At 36.9% G+C, this 23002-nt stretch overlaps 1 pseudogene; it reads left to right on the top strand.

The window, feature by feature from the left end:
• Window positions 1–9530: 9530 nt before the first annotated feature.
• On the top strand, window positions 9531–13939 carry LOC111554955 (annotated as a pseudogene).
• Window positions 13940–23002: the final 9063 nt, after the last annotated feature.

The following is a 23002-nucleotide window of genomic DNA, read 5'->3' as shown; positions in this document are numbered from 1 at the left end:
ATTTAATTTTCAAATATTCCAGACTTTCCTAGACAATGTATTTTTTTCTAATTTACATCCATTGTGGCTAGAGATTATAGTCAGCAATACTGCAAGGTTTTAAAATTTATTTAGACATGTTTAGCACAACTACATTGGTGAATGTTCTATGTTCACTTAAAAAGAATGTATATTCTGCAGTTGTTGGATGTATTCTGTTGATGTTAGTTAGACGAAAGTATCTGATATTTTTGTTTTGATATTCCATACAGTTACTGTTTCCTTTGCCTGGTTGTTCCACATTCATGAGATTAAAGTGATATAATTATTGGAATTGCCTATTTCTATTTGTGGTTCTGTCAAATTTTGTGGGGTTTTTTTTTCATTGAATTTGAAGCTCTGTTATTAGCACATACACATATATAATTGGTTTTAATATTTTAAAAAAATTTTGCGGGTACATAGTAGGTGTATATATTTATGGAGTACATGAGATGTTTTGATACAGGCATGCAATGTGAAAAAAGTGCATCATGGAGAATGGGTAATCTATCCCCTCGAGCATTGATCCTTTGAGTTACAAATAATCCAATTATACTGTTTTTATTTTAAAATGCACAACTAAGTTAGTACTGACTATAATCACCCTGTTGTGCTATCAAATAGCAGGTCTTATTCATTCTAACAACGATTTTTATACCCATTATTCATCCCCACCTCCCTTCCCAGCCTCGCGCCACTCATCCCAGCCTCTGGTAACCATTCTTCTACTCTCTATGTTAATAAGTTCAATTGTTTTGATTTTTATATCCCATAAATTAGTGAAAACATGTGAGGTGTGTCTTTCTGTGCCTGATATATTTCACTTAACCTAATTATCTCTAGTTCTATCCATGTTGTTACAAATGACTGAATCTCATTCTTTTTATGGCTGAATAGTACTCTGATGTCTATATGTACCATATTTTCTTTATCCATTCGTTGTTGATGGACACTTAGGTTGCTTCCAAATCTTACCTATTGTAAACAGTGCTGCAATAAACATAGGAGTGTAAATATCTTTGGTATACTGATATCCTTTATTTTGGCTATGTACTCAGCAGTGGGATTGCCAGGTGATATGGTAGCTCAATATATATATATATATATATATGTTTGAGGAACCTCCTAACTGTTCTCTATAGTGGTTGGACTAATTTACATTCCCCCCAACGGTGTACAAGGGTTCCCTTTTCTCCACATCCTTGCCAGCATTTGTTATTGCCTGTCTTTTGGATAAAAGCCATTTTAACTGGGGTGAGATGATGTCTCACTGCAGTTTTGATTTGCATTTCTCTGATGATCAATGGTGTTGAGCATTTTTTTATACGCCTGTTTGCCATTGGTATGTCTTCTTTTGAGAAACGTCTATACAAATCTTTTGCCCATTTTTTTTTATTTTATCGGATTATTAGATTTTTTTTCCTGTAGAGTTGCTTCAGCTCCTTATATATTCTGGTTGTTAATCCTTTGTCAGATGGGAAGTGTGAAAATAGTTTCTCTCATTCTGTGGGTTGTTTCTTCACTTTCTTGATTGTATGTTTAGCTGTGTGAAAGTTTTCTAACTTGATGTCATTCCATTTGTCTCATTTTGCTTTGGTTACCTATGCTTCTGGGGTATCGGTCAAGACATTTTTGCCCAAACCAATGTCCTGGGGATTTTCCCCAGTTTTCCTGTAGTACTTTCAGAGTTTGAGATCTTAAATTTAAGTGTTTAATCCATTTTGACTTGATTTGTATATATGGTAAGAGATAGAGGTCTAGTTTCAATTTTCTGCCTGTAAAGATCCAGGTTTCCCTGCACCATTTATTGAAGACACTGTCCTTTCCTCAGGGTAAGTTATTGACACTTTTGTCAAAAATGAGTTCACTGTAGGTGTGTGGGTTTGTTTCTGGGGTCTCTATTCTGTTCCATTGGTTTATGCATCTGTTCTTATGCCAGCACCATGCTGTTTTGATTACTATAGCTCTATAGTATAATTTGAAGTCAGGTAATGTGATTCCTCCAGTTTTATTCTTTTTGCTTAGGATAGAGTTGACTATTCTGCATGTTCTGTGGTTCCACATAAATTTTAGGATTTTTTTCTATTTCTGTAAAGAATATCATTGGTATTTTGATAGGGATTGCATTTAATCTGTAGATTGATTTGGATAGTGTGGCCATTTTAACAATATTAATTCTTCTAATCCACGAATGTGAAATATTTTTCCATTTTTTGGTCCTCTTCAATTTCTTTTATCAGTGTTTTATAGTTTACAGAGCTATTTCACTTCTTCAGTTAACTCCTAGGTATTTAATTGTATGTGTATCTATTGCAAATGGGGTTGCATTTTTATTTCTTTTTCACATTGTTCACTATTGGTATGTGGAAATGCTATTCATTTTTGTGTGTTGATTTTGTATCCTGCAATATCACTGAATTAGCTTATCAGTTTTAATAGTTTTCTTGTAGAGTCTGTAGATTTTTCCAAATATAAGATCATATAATCTCAAACAAGAATAATTTGACTTCTTCCTTTCCCATTTGGATGCCCTTTATATCTTTCTCTTATCTGATTGCTCTAGCTAGGACTTCCAATACTATGTTGAGTAACAGTGGTGACAGCGGGCATCCTTGTCGTGTTTAGATCTTAGGGGAAAGATTTTCAGTTTTTCCCCATTCAGTATGATACTAGCTGTGGGTCTGATGTATATGGCTTTATTATGTTGACGTATGTTCCTTCCATCCCCAGGTTTTTCTAAGAGTTTTTATCATGTGGTGATGTTTAATTTTATTAAATGTTTTTTCAGCATCAATTGAAATGATCATATGGTTTTTCTCCTTCATTTTGTTGATATGATGTATCACATTGATTGGTTTGCATATGTTGAACCATTCTTATATCTCAGGGATAAATCTCACTTGGACATGATAAATGATCTTTCTTATGTATTGTTGAATTCTGTTTGCTAGTATTTTGTTGAAGATTTTTGTATCAATATTCATCAGATATATGGACCTGTAGTTTTCTTTTTTTTAATGTGTTTTTGTCTGATTTTGGTCTCAGGGTAACCACTGACCTTGTAGAATGAGTTTGGAAGTGGTCCCTCTTCCTATATTTTTCAGAATATTAATAAGAATATGAGTAGAATTGGTATTAGTTCTTTAAATGTTTGATAGAATTCAGTAATAAAGCCATCAGGTCTGAGGCTTCTCTTTACTGGGAGAATTTTTATTACAGCTTTAATTTCATTATTTGTTATTGGTCTGTTCAGGTTTTGGATTTCTTCATAGTACAATCTTGCTAGGTTGAATGTGTCCAGGAATTTGTCCGTTTCTTCTAAATGTTTAAATTTATGGGCATATAGTTGCTCATTGTAACCACTAATGGTCCTTTGAATTTCTGGAGTATCAGTTGTAATGTCTTCTTTTCCAATTCTGATTTTATTTATTTGGATCTTCTGTCCTTTTTTTCTCAGTCTGACTAAAGGCTTGCCAATTTTAACTTTTTAAAAAACCAACTTCTTGTTTCATTGATGTTTTGTATTTTTTTCACTTCAATTTCATTTATTTCTGCTCTGATCTTTATTATTTCTTTTTTTCTACTCATTTTGGGTTTGGTTTGCTGTTGCTTCTGTAGTTCTTTAGGATGCCTTATTAGATTGTTTTTTGAAGCTTTTCCTCTTTTTTGATGTAGGCACTTATAACAATAAACTTGCCTCTTAGTATTGCTTTTGCTGTGTCTCATAGGTTATGGTATGTTGTGTTCCTATTATAATTCATTTCAAGACATTTTTAAATTTCCTTCTTAATTTCTTTATTGACCCACTGGTCATTCAGCAGCATATTGCTTAATTTCCTTGTATTAGTATAATTTCCAAAATTCTTCTTGTTATTAATTTCTAGTTTTGTTCCATTATGGTCACAGAAGATGCTTGATATTATTTCAATTTTTTATATTTTTAAGACTTATTTTGTGATGTAACACATGGTCTATCCTTGAGAATAATCCATGTGCTGAGGAAAAGAATGTGTATTCTGCAGCCATTGGATTACATGTTCTGTAAATATCCACTAGATACATTTGGTCTATAGTGCAGATTAAGTCTGATGTTTCTTTGTTGATTTTCTGTCTGGAAGATATATCCAGTGCTGAAAGTGGGGTGTTGAAGTCTCCAGCTATTATTATATTGGATTCTATATCTCTCTTTGGCTCTAGTACTTACCTTATATATCTGGGTGCTCCAGTGTTCATTGCATATATATTTAAAATTATTACATTTTTTTGCTGAATTGACCCCTTTATCATTATATAGTGATCTTCTTTGTCTCTTCTCAAAGTTTTGGTCTTGAAATCTATTTTGTTTGATATATGTATAATGACTCCTACTTTTTTATGGTTTCCATCAACATAGAATATCTTTTTCCATCTCTTTATTTTGAGTCTATTTTTTTTTTTTTTTTTTTTGGAGACAGAGTCTCGCTCTGTCACCCAGGCAGGAGTGCTGTGGCCGGATATCAGCTCACTGCAAGCTCCACCTCCCAGGTTCACGCCATTCTCCTGCCTCAGCCTCCCAGGTAGCTGGGACTACAGGCACCGCCACCTCGCCTGGCTAGTTTTTTTTGTAGTTTTTTAGTAGAGATGGAGTTTCACCATGTTAGCCAGGATGGTCTCGATCTCCTGACCTTGTGATCTGCCCATCTTGGCCTCCCAAAGTGCTGGGATTACAGGATTGAGCCACCGCGCCCGGCCTTGAGTCTGTTTTTTAATAGGTGATGTGTGTTTCTTGTAGGCAAAAGACCAATGGGTCCTGTTCCTTCCATTCAGCCAGTTTATGTCTTTTGATTGGAGAATTAAGTTCATTTACATTCAATGTTATTATTGACAAGTAAGGACCTACTCCTGCCATTTTGTTAATTGTTTTCTGGTTGTTTTGTGATCTTCTCCTCCTTCTTTCATTCCTTCCCATCTTCTTTTAGTGAAGGTGATTTTCTTTGGTGTTATGATTTAGTTTCTTGCTTTTTATTTTTTGTGTCTCCATTGTATGTTTTTTGGCTTGAGGTAACCATGAAGCTTGCAAACTCTATCTTATAACCCATTATTTTAAGCTGATAACAACTTAACACCATTTGCATAGACAAAGAAACAAGCAAAAAGAAAACAAATAAAAAATCTATGCCTTAACTTCATTGCCCACCCCATTTTTAAAGCTTTTGTTGTTTCTATTTATATATTATTGTACTGACTATGTCTTGGGAAGTTGCCATAGTTATTATTTTTGATTGGTTCTTCATTAAGTCTTTTTACTTAGGATAAGAGTAGCTTACACACCACAGTTATGGTGTTATAAAATTTTGTTTTTCTATATACTTATTAATATCAGTGAGTTTTATACCTTCAGGTGATTACTTATTGATCAGTGATGTCTTCTTCTTTCCATTGAAGTACTCCTTTTAGCCCTTCTTGTAGGACAAGTCTGGTATTGATGAAATCCCTCGGGTTTTGTTTGTCTGAGAAAGTATTTATTTCTCCTTTGTGTTTGAAGGACATCTTCACCAGATATAGTATTCTAGGGTACAAGTTGTTTTCCTTCAGCACTTTAAATATGGCACACCACTCTCTCCTGGACTGCGAAATTTCCACTGAAAAGTCTGCTGCCAGACTTATTGGAGCTCCATTATATGTTATTTGTTTCTTTTTTTCTTGCTGCTTTTAGGATTCTTTCTTTAACCTTGACCATTGAGAGTTTCATTATTAAATGCCTTGAAGTAGTCTTTGGATTAAATCTGCTTGGTGTTCTATAACATTCATGTACTTGGATATTTATATATTTTTCTAGGTTTGGGAACTCTCTGTAATTATTCCTTTGAATAAAACTTCTACCCCTACCTCTTTCTCTACCCTGTCTTTAAGGCCAATAACTCTTAGATTTATCCTTTTGAAGCTATTTTCTAAATTCTGTAAGCATGCTTCATTGTTTTTTATTCTTTTTTTCTTTTATCTCCTCTGACTGTTTATTTTTTAATAGCCTGTCTTCAAGCTCACTAATTCTTTCTTCTGCTTGATGACATCTGCTATTAAGAGACTTTGATGTATTCTTCAGTATGTCAACTGCATTTTTCAGCTTCAGAATTTCTGCTTGATTATTTTAAATTATTTCATTCTCTTTGTTAAATTTATCTGATAGAATTTATCTGAATTCCTTCTCTGTCTTTTTGTGAATCTCTTTTTAATTTCCTCAGTACAGCTATTTTGAATGCTCTGTCTGAAAGGTCACATATCTCTGTTTCTCCAGGATTGGTCCCTGGTGCTTTATTTAGTTCATTTGGTGAGGTCATATTTTCCTGGATAGTGTTGATGCTGTCAGATGTTCTTTGGTGTCTGGGCATTGAAGAACTCAGTATTTATTGTAGTCTTCACTGTCTGGGCATATTTGTACCTGTCCTTCTTGGGAAGGCTTTCCAGATATTTCAAAGGGCTTAGGTTTTATGATCTAAGCTGTATCTGATTTAGGAGTTACCTCAAGCCCAGTAACACTGTGGTTCTTGCAGACTCATAGAAGTACTGCCTTGATGGTCTTGGCAAGATCCAGGAACATTCTCTGGATTACCAGGCAGAGGCTCTTGTTCTCTTTCCTTAATTTCTACCAAACGAACATAGTCTCTATGTTCCAAGCCACCTAATGTTGGAGTAACACAAGCACCTCTGTGGCCACCACTACTGTGACTGCACTGGGTGAGACCTAAAGTTAGCACAGCACTGGGCCTCACCCAAGGCCTACTGTAACCACTCCCTGGCTACTGCCTATGTTCACTCGATGCCCTGGGGCTACACAATCAGCCAGTGACAAAGCCAACCAGGCCTGTGTCCTTTTCTTCAGGGTGGCAAGGTCCCCTAGGCCTCACGTGGGTCCAGAGTTGCAGTCCGGTAGTTCAGGGACTAGAGTCAAAAATCTTAGAAGTCTGCCTGGTGTTCTATTGTACTGTGGCCGAGCTGACACTCAAACCACAAGATGCAGTCCTTCCCATACTTTCTCCCCTTTCTAAAGGCAGAAGAGCTTCACCCCATAGCCACCACCACCCAGGCCACAAGGAGTACTGACAGACTATCTCCAACGTTCTTCAAGGGCTCTAAGTCAGCTTGTGGTGAATGCTGCCTTGCCTGGGACTTACCCTTCAATGCAGTGAGCTCCTCTGTGGCCCAGGGAAGGTCCAGAAATGCCATCCAAGAGTCAAGTGCTAGAATCAGGGACCCCAAGAGACCACTTGGTGCTCTACCCCCCTGTGGCAGTGCTTGTACCTAAGGTACAAGACTTTACTTTTCCCTCTGCTTTTGTCAAACAGAAGGAGTTTTGACCCATAGCCATCCAAGCTAGCAAGATGGTGAGTTTCACCTGAAGTCAGAAAGTCTCAGAGACTCACCCAAGGCCCAAGACATAATACATGTGTATCACTAATGGTCATTCAGGGCTCAAAGGCTCTTCAGTTAGCAAGTAATGAATACTGCCAGGACTGGGTCCTCTCCTTTAAGTCAGTGGGTTCCCTTTTGGCCCAAGGTATGTCTAGAAATGTCTGGGACCTAGGGCCTAGAACAAGGACCCCTTGACTCTGACCATTGCTCTATCCTGCTGTGGCTGAACTGATATCCACATTGCAAGACAAAATCCTCCCCCCTCTGACCTCTCCTCTCCTTCAAGTGGAAGAAAGGGGTCTCTTTTGGAGAGACTTGTGCAGCCTAGGGTTAAGGGAGAGCTGGTGGTGTCTGGCTCAGGGAGTGCTAGCATTACTCTACCCTGTGCAGCCCTGCCCCAGCTGGTGTCTCAGTATGTACTGCACCCACCCAGTCCACTGTTCTGGGCCTCGTTCAGCACTAGGACTTGCCTAAAAGTTGCCTAGACTGCCTTTCAAGTTTATTTGGAGACATAGAGCATTGTAGCCCTTGGTGTCAAGGTTTGCAAGAACTCAGGTTTCAACTGTTGGGATCAGCAATTCCCCTCTGGCTGGGGCTGGTTTAAATGCTCCCTTTGTGGATGGACATCAGCTAAGTTTGACGTGATTTTCCTTTCTGCTCTAACAGAACAGCACTGAGTTCAATGCCTCATAATTGCTGTATTCTCCTCCCTCAGCACTGAGAGATGCTCCCCACACCACACTGACAGTTTCTGTGGGTAGGGAGGTAGCCATTGGGATTCAGGACTGTTTTTTCTATTTCTTCCATGTCTCTTTCAGCAATAAAGTTAAAACCAGGTACTGAGTTGCTCAGCTGATTTTTGATTCTTCTGAAGATTTTTTTTTTCTGTGTAGATAAGTGTTAATTTGGTGTCGTTGCAGGGTAGTGGGACAATCGTTAGAACATTCTATTCTGCCATCTTGCTCCACCTTCCCACATATATAATTGTTATACTTCCTTAATGAATCAGCAGTTTATTATTATGGAATATTCTTCTTTATATCTAATAATACTCTTTGCGTTGAAGTCTATTTTTTTCTGGTATTAAAATAGGCACCCCATATTGCCTAAGTTTATTGAATGCATGCTATAGTTTTTTCCATTATTTTCCATCAATCAATCTGTATTTTCTTAACAAAAAGTGTTTCTCTTATAGATAGGATATAATGGGGCCATACATTTTTATCCAGACTAAAAATCTATATATTTTAATATGGCTTAAGCCCAACTTAATTAATAACTATATTTGTTATAAATAGATTAATTCTCCCCATTAAGAGATGGAAATTCTTAGCCCAGATTTTAAAAATCAAGACCCAACTATAACTTGCTATTTCTTTTCTGTTTGTCTCACCTGTATTTTTGTTCCTGTCTTCCTTATTTTCTGTCTTCTTTTAGGTTAACTGATGTTGTTATAAAATATTCCTTTGAATTCCTCTGTTGGCATTTTAAATATACATTTTTTACATTATTTTTAGTGTATGCCGTAGGGTTTACAACATTTATTATTAAGTACCACAATCTACTTACAGTTAATTTTATAATGCTTCTAATAAAGTACAAGAATTTTGAAAAATAAGATTTCTGTTTATTTACCCCTGTCCTTTTTGCTATTGTTGTCATATATATCATTTCTACAAATATTTCCTCAATCATATAGTTTTGGTCACTGTCATATATATAGCTTTCAAAAAAAATTAATTAAGGGCCAGGCATGGTGGATCACACCTGTAATCCCAGCACTTTGGGAGGCCGAGACGAGTGTATCATCTGAGGTCAGGAGTTCGAGACCAGCCTGGGTAACATGGCAAAGCCCTGTCTCTACTAAAATTACAAAAAATTAGCTGGGCATGGTGGCAGTTGCCTGTAATCCCAGCTGCTTGGGAGGCTGAGGCAGGAGAATCGCTTGAACCCGGGAAGCAGAGGTTGCAGTGAGCTGAGATCGCACTACTGCACTCCAGCCTGGGCAACAAGAGTGAAACTCTGTCTCAAAAAAAAAATAATAATAATAATTAATTAATTGAATACAATTTTTAATTTAACCACATATTTACCAAGCATTGGTGAAAAGGACTGGAAATATGGGGACCGAAGCACAGATCCTGAACTCTGTAATCTACCCTTTTTCTTTACATTTTTTCATTTCTAAGGCTAGTCAAGTGAAGCAATGGGGGTAGAGAAAGAACGAAGAAATCTGTAACTGGTTGTGATCAATTAGTTGTAAACATTACTGCACTTGGGTGAGCCTCATCTACCCTTCTTGTCATCCCATGCAGAAACACAGGTTCTCTCTCTCTGTTCCATGCTTCCATTTTTATTCCACCTTAGTGAAGACTTTGTCAATGAGAAGCAAAAGCTAGATTCTGAAATGTTTTATTTCTATGTCTTTAAATATTCAGTGCATTCTGTCTAAATGAAAAAATATATGTCATATTATTGTTCTTGCTTAACTTTGCTGATTCTTCCCCTGACCATATTTTGTGGTCTGAAATCCAAACTCTCTGTCTTGTTATTATCCATTAACTGGTCCCTGCCTCACTGATATGCCTTTCTGCTTTAGCCAGACCGCACTACTTGTCATTTTCCCTGAATTCATTCTTCAGTTTTGGGCCCTCTGGTTCTCCCTCTGTAGGGAGAGCACCTTAATGTTAGACTATCTGGCAAAAAGCACCTGTGAACACTCAATTCAAGCATCATCTGCATCTATAAGCCTTCTGGTTTACCACCTGCCTCCCAGATAGGAAAATTCCTACCTTCCACTGGGCCTCCAGCATGTCCTGCATATTCTCTTGTCTTTGTTCTCTTAACATTTAAATGCACTTATTTGTTTACCTGACCTTTATGAGCATTTTTAGATCATAGAACATACTTCTTTCTTCTTTTTATTCCATGTTTCTAGCACAGTGCTGGCACTGGAAGATACTGAATGAACAAATGACTGACTGGCTGCACATATGAAGGAAGGAAGGAAGGAAGGATGGAAGGAAGGAAAGAAGGAAGGAAGGAATATAAAAGCTTGTATATATTAAATTGTAGTGGATAATTTTAAGGTGATAAGTATTTTAATAAGGAAGCAACATCTTAAATGGGATAAGTTAAATTGAGATAAAAATGTAGGGATTATCATGAAAATGGACTAAGAATTGACCAAAGATCTTGAGATTTCTAAATATAAACTGAACTCTGTGTACATATTTTTCTTATTTTTCTTAGGATGTATAGATTAGCATGTAATCTATAGATGATCAGCACAGAATTTCCACAGACAGTTGACCAAGCAGAAGAGGCCAGAATGAGAGAATTCAAGGGAAGGAATATCTTCTCTAGACAGATAAAATGCAAATGTGCTTAATCATTTCAGAAACTGGTAGAGAAAGATTTAAATTCCTAAAAAAATTAAGTCCAAGACAGAGGGAAAACAAAATAGTCTTTTAGAAATCAGTGTTTTAATGATGAATAATTTTGACCAATTAAAGTTTAGACTAATTGCTATGGTGATTTTGGAAAAGAATGAAGCTAATGAGTTTCTGAATGTCAACTGCAATTTTTGAGTACTTTTAATTTGCAATCTTTTTATCTAATGGACAAAGCACTGAAGACTCCCTCTAAATGTATTCAAACTGCATTTTGGTTTTTACAGCTGTATTTTAGTATAGGAATTATATTTTACTATAATATCCACTCCGTTTTTTGGAAGTAAAGTCTTAGAAGGTCTCCTTTAGGAGTGTCAAATCATACGATCTCTCAGATTCCAAAAATAACTGTGCTCAACATTGCGCAGGATAAGAATCTGGCCTGATATACTAATCCTACAATCTAGAGGAAAATAGTTGACCGATTGCTTGACCTAGCAAATCATTCAGATAACTCTGCTAGGAGCATTGGCCCTGCCATTTTTTTTTTACATAAATTTTTGATTCATATCAATTTTCACTGAAAGAAACTTTGAAGAGAATGCCTGAAGATTCTGAATTCACTATAGTTTAAACATCTGTCTCAGGTAGATAGAAGGCAATCCTTTAATTTCTTCATTTTTGCAGAGGCAAGTAGGCAAAATAATAATAGTGATATTTTGTCTTTTCCTTCTTGCTTTTCTAGATATTAATTACTATAAATGTAAAAGTATAGCACGACTACCTATATGTAAATCTACTTCTGTCTAGACATTTACCTGAAGATCAATAGTTAGAAATCCATACAAATGATGTGCATACATAAATAATTGGTGTTTATCCTCACACTTTAGGATTTTGCAGTTCATTTGTTAGTATTGATGTCTACAGAGAAAGGAGTGAAATGACACTACAAAGTCTAATGCACCAATCACATGAGCCCAATCATACATGGGAGAGAAGTAACAAGCTGATTCTCCTCGTTTTCCTGCCTGTTTTTTCCTTTCTTGATTTTTTTAGTACCAAGGTAATATTTGATATTGGAGGGAAATGCACCAAAATATAAACATGAAAAGGAAAAAAAAAAAAAAAAGGGCATCAAAACAAGGGTGACTTTCTGTGTCTGCATTTCAGATTCACCCTGCCAATTATTTCAGGCCCAGGAAACTCAGAGACACAAAGTTCGCCTACTTCTACATTATTTTCCCTTTAGTTGTCAGGATGTCAGACAACATGAAAATAAACACAATATACACACACACACACACATATATATATATATGCAATATTTTATTTAGTTAATGTTTCATTTGTTCAACATTTGCTAAATCAAACTGCTGTAGAAAAATACTTGCCTTGTGATTTTGCTTTCTTTCTCTACCCTGCAGCTGAAAGACTAACAAGAAATACTACTAGTTCTGAGGCTTTTAGTTAACATACTTTGGTGGACTGGTTTAAGAGCTTTGACATTTTCCTGCCTAGCCCAGGGGCATTGATCTATGAAATCAACTGTGCTTAAGATATACACATACACAATACAATTGGTTTAGCTGAGCACTAGAGTGCATTAAATTTAACAAATGATATGTAGATAATGGTCCATATTATCTACAGATCTATTAAGATCAATTATATCTAATTGTCTGTCTTTTACTATAAAGATTCATGTACTTTTTCCTCCATCAGTATTTGAGGGGAATACACAAGTTTTAAGGAAGAAACAGTAGCCCTCTCCAGTAATAGCTGGTCATCAGAGCAACAGTACACTGAAGTGATACCTCTGGAATTTCTCAACATAGCAGCTCAGTATATAGAAAAATATTCAAAACATTTTTCTGTAAACATTTAAAGAATTTTTAAATATTATACCACGAGTATCTGAGTGATAATTTTATACTTTAGAAATGGAAGAACTTTAAAGATTTTACAGACAAGCCTCTTCCTTTGACATAAGAGAAACAGGCTCTGAGAGATGAAATGACCTGTCCAAGGTCAAACCTTGAGCTCCTGAAGGAGCCAGAAATAGAAAACAAAGACTTCTGGTATGAGATGGATTCATCAGGCTAACTCCTGTTGAGATGTCAGAATGTTTTCATTGTCTTTTAAAAATCTTACTTTATTCCCAGCAGTTTATGTTTATAAAAGCAGTCTTTAATGGATTATTTCCTCACCAACTTTCTGAAATACAAACTTCTATTTTCAAACTGCAGGATTTTTTTTTTTCAATAAAAAAGGTACTTTCTGTTGAAGACTTACGGGTTTTGTACATTATGAAAGAGTAACTTCGCCCTTAGGCGTCCCGCGTCCACCGATTCCTCATCTCTGGTAGCCGCATCGTTGGTTGGAGTCAGAAAAATAGCTACAAACTTCCTAGTACATGAGAAGATCTGGCTCGACAAATTCAAATATGAAGATGCAGAAAGAAAATTCTACGAGCAGATGAATGGGCCTGTGGCCAGCGCCTCCCGCCAGAGCTCGGCCCCGGGGCCTCCAGCGGCCTCAGTGGAGACCACAGCGAGCTCGTACTTCACATCGCCATCCTGGAAGCGGAGAACCGGAGCCTGCGCGGCGTGGTGCAGGAGCTGCAGAGGGCCATCTCCAAGCTGGAGGCCCGGCTGAACGTGCTGGAGAAGACAGAAGAGCTCGCCCGCCACGGTCCACAGCCCCGCAGACCCAGCACATGTCTCCCATGCACCAAGTGGAGCTTGGATAACCAGAACGATGACATTGATCTGTTGGCAGCGACAATAAGGAGGAAGACAAGGAGGCAAGGCGGCTGCGGGACGAGAGGCTGCGGCAGTACACCAAGAAGGCAAAGAATCCCTCGCTGGTGGCCAAGTCCTCCATCCTGCTGGACATCAAGCATTGGGACGATGAGACGGACATGACCCAGGTGGAGGCATGTGTGCGCTCCATTCAAGCTGGAAGGGCTGGTGAGCGGGGCCGCCAAGCTGGTGCCCGTGGGCTACGGTATCCGGAAGCTGCATATTCAGTGTGTGGTGGAGGACAAGGTGGAGACAAACTTGCTGGAAGAGGAGATCACCAAGTTTGAGGAGCATGTGCAGAGTGTCGACATCACAGCTTTCAACAAGATCTGAACTCTGAATGTGTGTGTGAGGCCCTGCCACGATTAAAAACAGACCGGCCACGATTAAAAACAGACCGGCCAAAAAAAAAAAAAAAAAAAAAAAAAAAAAAAAAAAAAAAAAAAAAAAAGAAAAAAGAAAAAAGAAAAAGAAAAGAAAGAAAGAAAGAATAACTTCGAATTCGGAAATTTATTTTAGAAACTTAGAAATACTTGTTGACTTACATGTCACTTGAAACTTAATTTGCCATTCAAGATGTTCATTCATCAAGGATTTAGGAGCACTTCATTAATTTCAGAAGTTTAGCCAGGTACAATGTGTAATCCCAGCACTTTGGGAGGCTGAGGTGGGTGGATCACTTGAGCCCAGGAGTTAAGAGACCAGCTTGGGCAACTTGGACCCTCTCTCTACTAAAAATAGAAAAAATCTAGCCAGGTGTGGTGACTGCACCTGTAATCCCAATTACTTGGGAGGTTGAGGTGGGAGGATGACTTGAGCTGGGAGGTGGAGGTTGCAGTGAGTGAGCTGAGATCGTTCCACTGCACTCCGGCTTAGGTGACAGAGTGAGACCCTGCCTCCCAAAAAAAAAAAAAAAAAAAAAAAAAGAAAAGAAAAGAAATGAAAACCAAAAAACCAAAGTTTACATTCACAAAAGAAACATTGGTGTCTGTTTTTCCCCCCCTCCTTTTAAAGTCTAGTTTGTATTTGATAACAAGTAGAAGATTAAAAACTTGGGGGAACAGATCTTTTAAAAATAAGAAAGCAAATGACTAGTCATATTCTTCAGGTGTTTTTATAAAAGATTTAGAGAAGGAGTCCCAAATATGTATTTCTGTCAACTGACTGGGGCTCACGGGCTTGATTTGCGCAGTAGTAGGTTTTTTTTTTATTATTTTTTTTTTAGACGGAGTCTTGCTCTGTCCCCCAGGCTGGAGTGCAGTGGCGCGATCTCGGCTCACTGCAAGTTCCGCCTCCCGGGTTCACGCCATTCTCCTGCCTCAGCCTCCTGAGTAGCTGGGACTACAGGCGCCCACCACCACACCTGGCTAATTTTTTTTGTATTTTTAGTAGAGACAGAGTTTCGCCGTGTTAGCCAGGATGGTCTCCATCTCCTGACCTCATGATCCGCCCGTCTCAGCCTCCCGAAGTGCTGGGATTACAGGCGTGAGCCACCGTACCCGGCCACATCTTAACAAATACTATTAGTTTAATGTTGGAAGAGTATTTTGTTGATTACGTAGGACATTTTGTCTAGTGATTTATCAGACACTAAACAAATATTAATGCAAGTTAATTGAGAATATTGTCTGACACATTTTAGTGCTACAAAATTTAAAATTTGATATTTTAAAATGCATTTATAGGTGCAAATGCCTTCCTTACAATGTACTGAGAGTCTGTAATGAATCTAATAAACACTATAGATTTAACGATTAAACCATAGGAGATCAACAAGGCCATCAAAAGGCCCTCAATTAACAAATATATTAATTGATCTTCCTGTATGGCCCAATTTAATTGGTATTCTCTCTGTTATAGAGTAAGCAGTGAATTACACACACACATACACACACACACACACAAACTAGCCTGGTGTTCTCTATTGAGATATATGCACAAGTGATTGATGTAAACTGAGTAATTGTCAGCCCCTTCCCTATGTAGAGTGTCTCTAGTCATTGTTCAGTGCCAGTAGCTGCTCTCCATGGGATACAGCTTTGTATGGAAACCTCTAGTCTAACAGTTACCATGATGCTTTTTATCATGATCACAAAGCATTTAATTGCACAGAGCAATGTAGAAAACAGAGTCTAGGTCAAGACAGATCATAATCTAAGACAGCACTGATGTGGGAAACAGAACATATGCAAGGAACAAAATAATAAGCAACGAATCACTATAAAGATAAAACTTAGTAGTTTCATTGTATTCCTTTTCAGGGTAAATGCATTTTGGACAACTCACCTTTGATTGTTAAATGCTTCATAGGGCCATCAGGTGATATCATTTCCTCACTGAACTTTAATTACTCCAGAGATTATACTTTCTTCGCACTGCATCATTGGAAAAAGAAGTGTGATGGAATGGAGAATATACTGAAAAATAAGGAAATACAAGAGTTCTTTCTGTACATGAATAGTACATACACATAGCTAATTACCAAAGAACTTCTCCCTCTTTATACAGTAAGGATGACTATAATCAACAAGGATTTCTTGATTTCTTTAAAGAGCTAATTAAAAATATAAGAACAAAAATCTTTTGGAAAAGGACAAATAAGACAAAGAAATATAAACTCGAGGAAACAGTAATAGCAATGATGATACTAATAATAAACAGTCTTTCCTTTTAAATCTTACTGTGATGCCCAACTTCTCATGTTTTTGTAAAAATCCTTTGGCACTTATCAACAAATCTGTGTTCCAAGAAGAAAATAATAATCTGGGCAATTTTCAGGTATTTATATATTACTATGACAATAGGTTATCAAAAAGAAAGAAAACTAGGTAGGAATTTAACTTTTTTCTTGGGATGTTTTCTGAAAAAGACTAATATATTTTAGTACTTAAAGCCCAGAATGACAGAGTCAAACAAAATATATCAATATGAAAACTGGTAAACATTTTAAAGGCTATTATTCTGATAGTGAACACCTTAGATTTGTGTGTGTTTGTGTGTGCGCTACTTAAGAGGAAACAAAATAATTGTGATTATCAAATGAAAAGTTTGCCCTGAAATAAGGATTGTAACAGTTATAAGCTGCTAAGTTTTGCTCAAATTAGTCTCAATTCTGCTTTAGTGCAACATAGGGTTTGCTAAAAATCTCTATGCAATACAAAAGAATACAATAAAAATCACAGGCCTTGGAGGATAATACTCAAAACATTTGTCAGTGGAACATTTATAGAAAGAAGGAGCTAATACACGTTAGCATAGTTTTACATTCATTAAATGATTAAAAAAATACATAAATACTGCAAGAAATATGGCACTTTATCTTGAAAACCACCTGAAGTTTGTTTGTGGAAGAGTTGCAGTTTGTATTAATAATAGTGAAGTGGTGGAAATGGACAAGAAGTTGTAATAGTAGATGTGCATGGGCTGGGCCACTGATTGTCCTTGTAGGATGTGTGTGTGTTTTCTGTGTTCTTATGAGACTCAGGTCAACAGTGAATGGTTTCTTGCATTCACCTAGTTGATCTAGCAGATGAAGTAGTGCACAAATAAATGCAAATTTTGCCTTACACTAAATTTGTTTCCCAATGTATTAATTGCATTGAAACAGATTCCCATTTTAAAAATCATTATAGCAGAACTGACTATCTTATGTTGGTTGTATTCAAAGTTTCATTGGTATTTACCAGAATATAGTAAGAAAATAATTTATCTGAGGCTCAGTTGTTTGACCAGACAAAATCTCAAATAGTAAGTAAATGAAAGTAAATGGGCCTGTCAAACCCATATGTAAACCACAGTATAATAGTGCAAATAAGCATCAGACCAGTGGTTTCTAAACTTCAGCATGATCAGAATCAATGGCAGTGTTCATTAAAACTCAGATTTGCCCCATCCCCAGAGTTTCCGTTTCAATATTTGCATTTCTAAACATTTCCAGGAGATGCTGATGCTGCTGGCCTGGGAGAAAGAGCCACTGATTAGAACTGATTGAGAACCACTCAGTTAGACCATACTAACTACTGCTGAAAGCAGTTTATGACACTGTCTCAGACTCACACAAGCAAGAAAACAAGTTTTCATCATGGTTACCAATGAGAATGTGATTTTCTCTTCAAAATGATCCCAATAACCTTCCTCCAACTTTCTCTGCTCCATTGCTAGTAGTAAAACAGACAACAAAAAAATAAAGACAAATTTAATATTTAGGATCAGTGAAATGTGGTGGGCATTTTGATTACCTCCAAACAAGTCTTTGTCACTGTTCATTGTATAAAAACCGTGCATTTGTTGGAAGAGTTTACCTCTTCCAGGGGTGCACCTTGATTAGAATGAATCAGGTTAATCTCATTTACCCCAGGCATCCATGATTGATTCCTTCAGAGAGATATTTAGAACTTCAATTCAATGACTTGAGTAGCAATTCTCTCTTTCTTTTCTATAAACCTGAATGGAGAAACAGGTCACTTCAGATGTTGCTGACAGCCGTTTTATAACCATAGAACAAGTCAGACTTAGGGCAAAGCTACAACTGCAAAACCAGAGCCAAAAGAATAGCAGGAAAATAGAGCCAGATTCTTCATTGATCAAAAGCTGAAGCCCATAATACCACGAAAACTTTAATCATTTTCACTTTTTAAGCCAATTTGAGTTGGGTTCTCTGTTGCTTTAACCAAAAATAAAACAAAGAGAAAACAAACTCCTACTTAAAAAGGCAGAGATAAAGCCAAGAATAGATGAGAGCTAATAAATAAATCAAGCAACAAGCATATTGGGGGGATCCACAGTCTCCATAGAAATCTATTGATAAGCTTTCTACTTAAAGTGAACTTTAGCTATTTGTAGATGCAAGGACTAACCAAGATCTTGCTAATAAGAGTTCTGAAACCAAGTATCAGCAGTTCTAGGTAGTAAAGCCTGGATAAGCCACCAAAGGGATCAAAAGACTCAAAACTGTGAGGCTGCAAAGCATTTAGAACAATTACATATGAAAACTAATCCCACAACCCCCTAGTAAGACCTCCAGTATCTATACAGAGAATGAATGTAGTCTCCATTCCTAAGTGCAGTTAGTCATTCTTTTTTTATTTTTTTTAAGATGGAGCCTCACTCTGTTACCCAGGCTGGAGTGCTGTGGTGCAATCTCGGCTCACTACAACCTCCACCTCCCAGGTTCAAGTGATTCTCATGCTTCGGCCTCCTGAGTAGCTGGGAATATAGGTGTATGCCACCACGCCTGATTAATTTTTGTATTTTTTAGTAGAGACAGGGTTTCTTCATGTTAGCCAGGCTGGTCTCAAACTCCTGGCCTCAAGTGATCTGCCTGCCTTGACCCCTGAAAGTACCAGGATTATAGGTGTGAGCCACCATGCCCAGCCCAGTTAGTTATTCTTAATGTCTTTTGGTCAACTTCATAAAGCCTCAAGTACAAGAATCTTTCTAACCTATTATCACACACAGACACCCGGACTGGGCATATCCTCCCTATCACAATGGAGATTTGGGACAAAGAGTGGACAAAACTAGTCAGACACTTAACTTCCTCCCAACTTTCAAAATCCCACCTTAACCAGAGTTGCTGTTGACTGAATGTGCTCTATTCTCACCAATAGAAAACAAACAAAAAGCAGAGTCATGGGAAGTAAAAGACTTTTCAAAAGCATAGATTTGATTTGTCAGTTTGCCTATCAGAAGAGAAATTCTTTCGCTGTCATTTGGTCTCAGTGCAAATTAAACCCGGTTAACCAAATGCTAAGTAGAAAGAGCACGATCTTGGAAGTGAGATAAAACTGAATTTGAAATCCCACCTCTGTTATTTGCCTTTCAGCAAATATCATCTTTCTTGAGTAGCAGATTGCTCATCTGCAAAATGGGGATAATATATAATATATAGAGAGTTTTTGTGTGACAATTAAAAAAGATAGCGTGCGGAAAGCACCTAAGTGCCTGCTACATAATACGTTCACAATATATGAAAATTTCCTATCTATCCCTTACCCTAAATACCTCAATGATCCCTAGAGCAAAATACAAAAAGCTATATTTAGGCTATATTTAGGTCAGGCTTTTGGTGGAAGAAGACACTCTGAATCCTATTGGCCATAGGAGCTTTGCAGTCATTCCTGTATTGGAGGGGTTGTCATCTTGAGAGTATCCCAAGAAGTACTGGGCAGAGCACCCTTCACTGAGAATCCCCTGGCAAAGGAAACCATAATAATAGCTGGGACAAGGTTCAGGTATATACAAAAGGAATAGCAATGAGTTCTCTAGAAAGCAGATTCCTATACAAAGTGTTTCCTATTAACAAAAAAGCAGAAGCTTTTGATAGGCCACTTGAGCCCGTTGATTTCTGACAAACAGCTTTCACATTTGGCAGCAGGAATGAAACCTGAGGGCAGAGTGTGTGCATGAAAAGTAAGTCATCAAACAATGAAGCTGCAGGAAAATTATATGGCATTCTAGGACTCATTTATCAACACTGTCTCCTGGAATACTTCTACGAGGCTGTTGAAATTGTGGTCCAATTTACTCCTGCTTGCCAAATAGTAATAATCACAAACTGCTGAGTTTAAGAAAATGGAGACCTTAACAGCTTTTTCATATACCATTCCTGCTGTCTTTTATGTAATAAAACCCTCACTATTGAAAGCTCTATCTGTCAAAAATAACGTACATTTCCAGCAATATATTTACAAAGTATGTATTAATGGAGGGGTGCTAGAGCTCTGTTTTGTTTTGTTTTTCTAGTTGTTTTAACCTTATTTTGGAGGCTGAAATATACTTTTTAAAACCTTGTCTGAATGACAGGTTGACTTAAGAAAATTGTAGAAAATACTCCGAAAAGCAGAATGGGTCAGGTAATAGTTTTATGGTTTTACTGCCTGCCACTGTCACCACATTGTTCAAACTGTATACCTGGGTATTATTTAGAATATATAATGTTATGAGAAAAATTAACTTCATAGAAAATTAATTTCTAAAGCATTTAAAAATCTCTATTATATTTACAATAAATTTTTAAAATTCCATTCACCTGTAAGAATATAGAAAGATTAAAGAAAATATTTGTGTTCAGCATCCACAGTTGATTTTTCCAAAAACACAGTTGGATTTTCAGTTGGATTTACCAACTAGATAAATCTGGGCAGATAATGCAACAATTCCACATCATCAGGTACGAAGATTAGAGAGGAATCAGTAATTACCACACAGATCATTTTGAAGAAAAAATAAAATAATAAATATAAAAATATTTTCCAAATTTAAAAGTACTAAGGTAGTTTTGGAATTTTTGAATATTCTAAACTCAAGCATTAGCTCTGCTACTTACACTAATGGGATCTTGAGAAGTAATTTACTCTGTCTAAACCCAAGTTCTGCATCTGCACACTACAAAAAAACAATAATAACGCCTATCTTATGTATCTTACAAGTTACTGTGAAATTCCAATAAAATTGTATTCTCTAAAAGAGCATTGTCAACTATAAAATCTTATAAAATCCTTAATGAATAGGCATTCTTGTTATTATGAAATACACTTTGAAAAAGTCCTGGGGCCAGGCATTATAGGCTCATGCCTATAATCCCAGCACTTTGGGAGGCCAAGGCAGGTGGATCACCTGAGATCAGGAATTCAAGACCAGCCTGACCAAAATGGTGAAACCATGTCTCTACTAAAAATACAAAAATTAGCTGGACATGGTGGCAGGCACCTGTAATCCCAGTTACTCAGGAGGCTGAGGCAGGAGAATCACTTGAGCCCAGGAGGTGGAGGTTGCAGTGAACCAAGATGGTGCCATTGGACTCCAGCCTGGGTGACAAGAACAAAACTCCATTAAAAAAAAGAGAGAGAGAGAAATAAAGATAAAGAAAGAAAGAGAGAAAGAGGGAAGGACAGAGAGGAAGAGAGAAAGAGAGAAACAGAGAGAGAGAGAGAAAGAGAGAAAGAACCCTCTCAATTACACTAACACAAATTCTTGGTAGAGAGACACTTCAGTTATATGTACTGTATTATCAACTCTGTGAAGTTAGGGATTCAGACTTTTGCTTATTGATGCACCTTTAACTCTTAGAACAATGTCTGATACAAAGCAGGTATTCAATGAATATTTGTTCAATAAATGATAGTGTAAATATATAGAAAATATATTGAAGTTGATATGTTAATAGTGACAGGTTGGAAAAAGAGATAATGATCTGAATGTTACTGAGAAATCAACTGACAGGGAGAGAGGAATTTTTCTGGAGGGCAAGAAAATAATTTGAGAGAAAGCTGTGGATTTTTATTCCATGATTTACATTGGGAAAGAATAGCCGTATTACACTTCCCTAGGGGCCAAGTAATACATTGATTTTCTTCCACATATGTGAGACAGGAAACTAACCAATGAAAATAACCTAGAAGCAAGCATTCCGCAAATGAGATCATCTCAAGAAAGAATATGTGATGTGCTTGCTCGTGTTGCTACCCACTGGCCGCATACCCTACATCTTCCTCTGCCTCAACACCTAAAGTTCACTTAAGTAGTCATTGTTCATACTAATTATTGAATTCTCAAAGAAAAGGTAAATTATATTCAGTTTTGTCATTATTAATACAGAAAAGCATGGCATAAAATGTTTTCTAAATACTCCCTACAAAAAAGAATCATTTCTTTTCTTTTTTTTTTTTAAAAAAAAGATTGGGCTTTGCTCTGTCACCCAGGCTGGATTACAGTGGCATGACGATAGCTTACCACAGCCTCCAATTCCGAGGCTAGAGCAATCCTCCTGCCTCGGTTTCCTGAGTATCTGTGACTACAGGAATGAGCCACTGTGCCTGGGTACTTTTTATTTTTATTCTTTTATATTTTGTAGACACGAAGTCTCACTTTGTTGCCCAGGCTAGTCTCAAATTCCTAGGCTCAAGCGATCCTCCCATCTTAGCGTCCCAAAATGCTGAGATTACAGGCATGAGCCGCTGTGCCCAGCCAAATCATTACTTTTTAAAGTTGTGACATTTATGTCTCCTTTCTTTCAAACATTTTAGTTAAACATCTATTATATGTTAGGAAATGTATACAATTCAAAGAAGAAATAAATATTCTCCATATTGTAATGGACTTTCAGTGAGAAAGATTAAACCTCTTTTTCAAAATTATTTTATCCAGTTCATCTGTATTTCTAGACCATCAATACTTGTATATCAGGTTCACTGCCTGTAAAACTAAAAACAACCAAGTTGTATTCATGAATTCTTTTCCAGTAGCTTCCAGTGCACATTTTAACCAAAATATTATAATTTTTCATTTACTTTTCTTTTTCCCCAACAACTACACTGTGAGTTTATTAGGAAATAAACATATGCTTTGTTTGACTTTGTTTCTCGAATATGTAGCATGGTTTCTGGTTATAGACAT

The sequence above is a fragment of the Piliocolobus tephrosceles genome, chromosome 5 (genome assembly GCF_002776525.5).
Source record: "Piliocolobus tephrosceles isolate RC106 chromosome 5, ASM277652v3, whole genome shotgun sequence".
Taxonomy (NCBI): domain Eukaryota; kingdom Metazoa; phylum Chordata; class Mammalia; order Primates; family Cercopithecidae; genus Piliocolobus; species Piliocolobus tephrosceles.
This window is presented reverse-complemented; position numbering and strand designations above follow the sequence as displayed.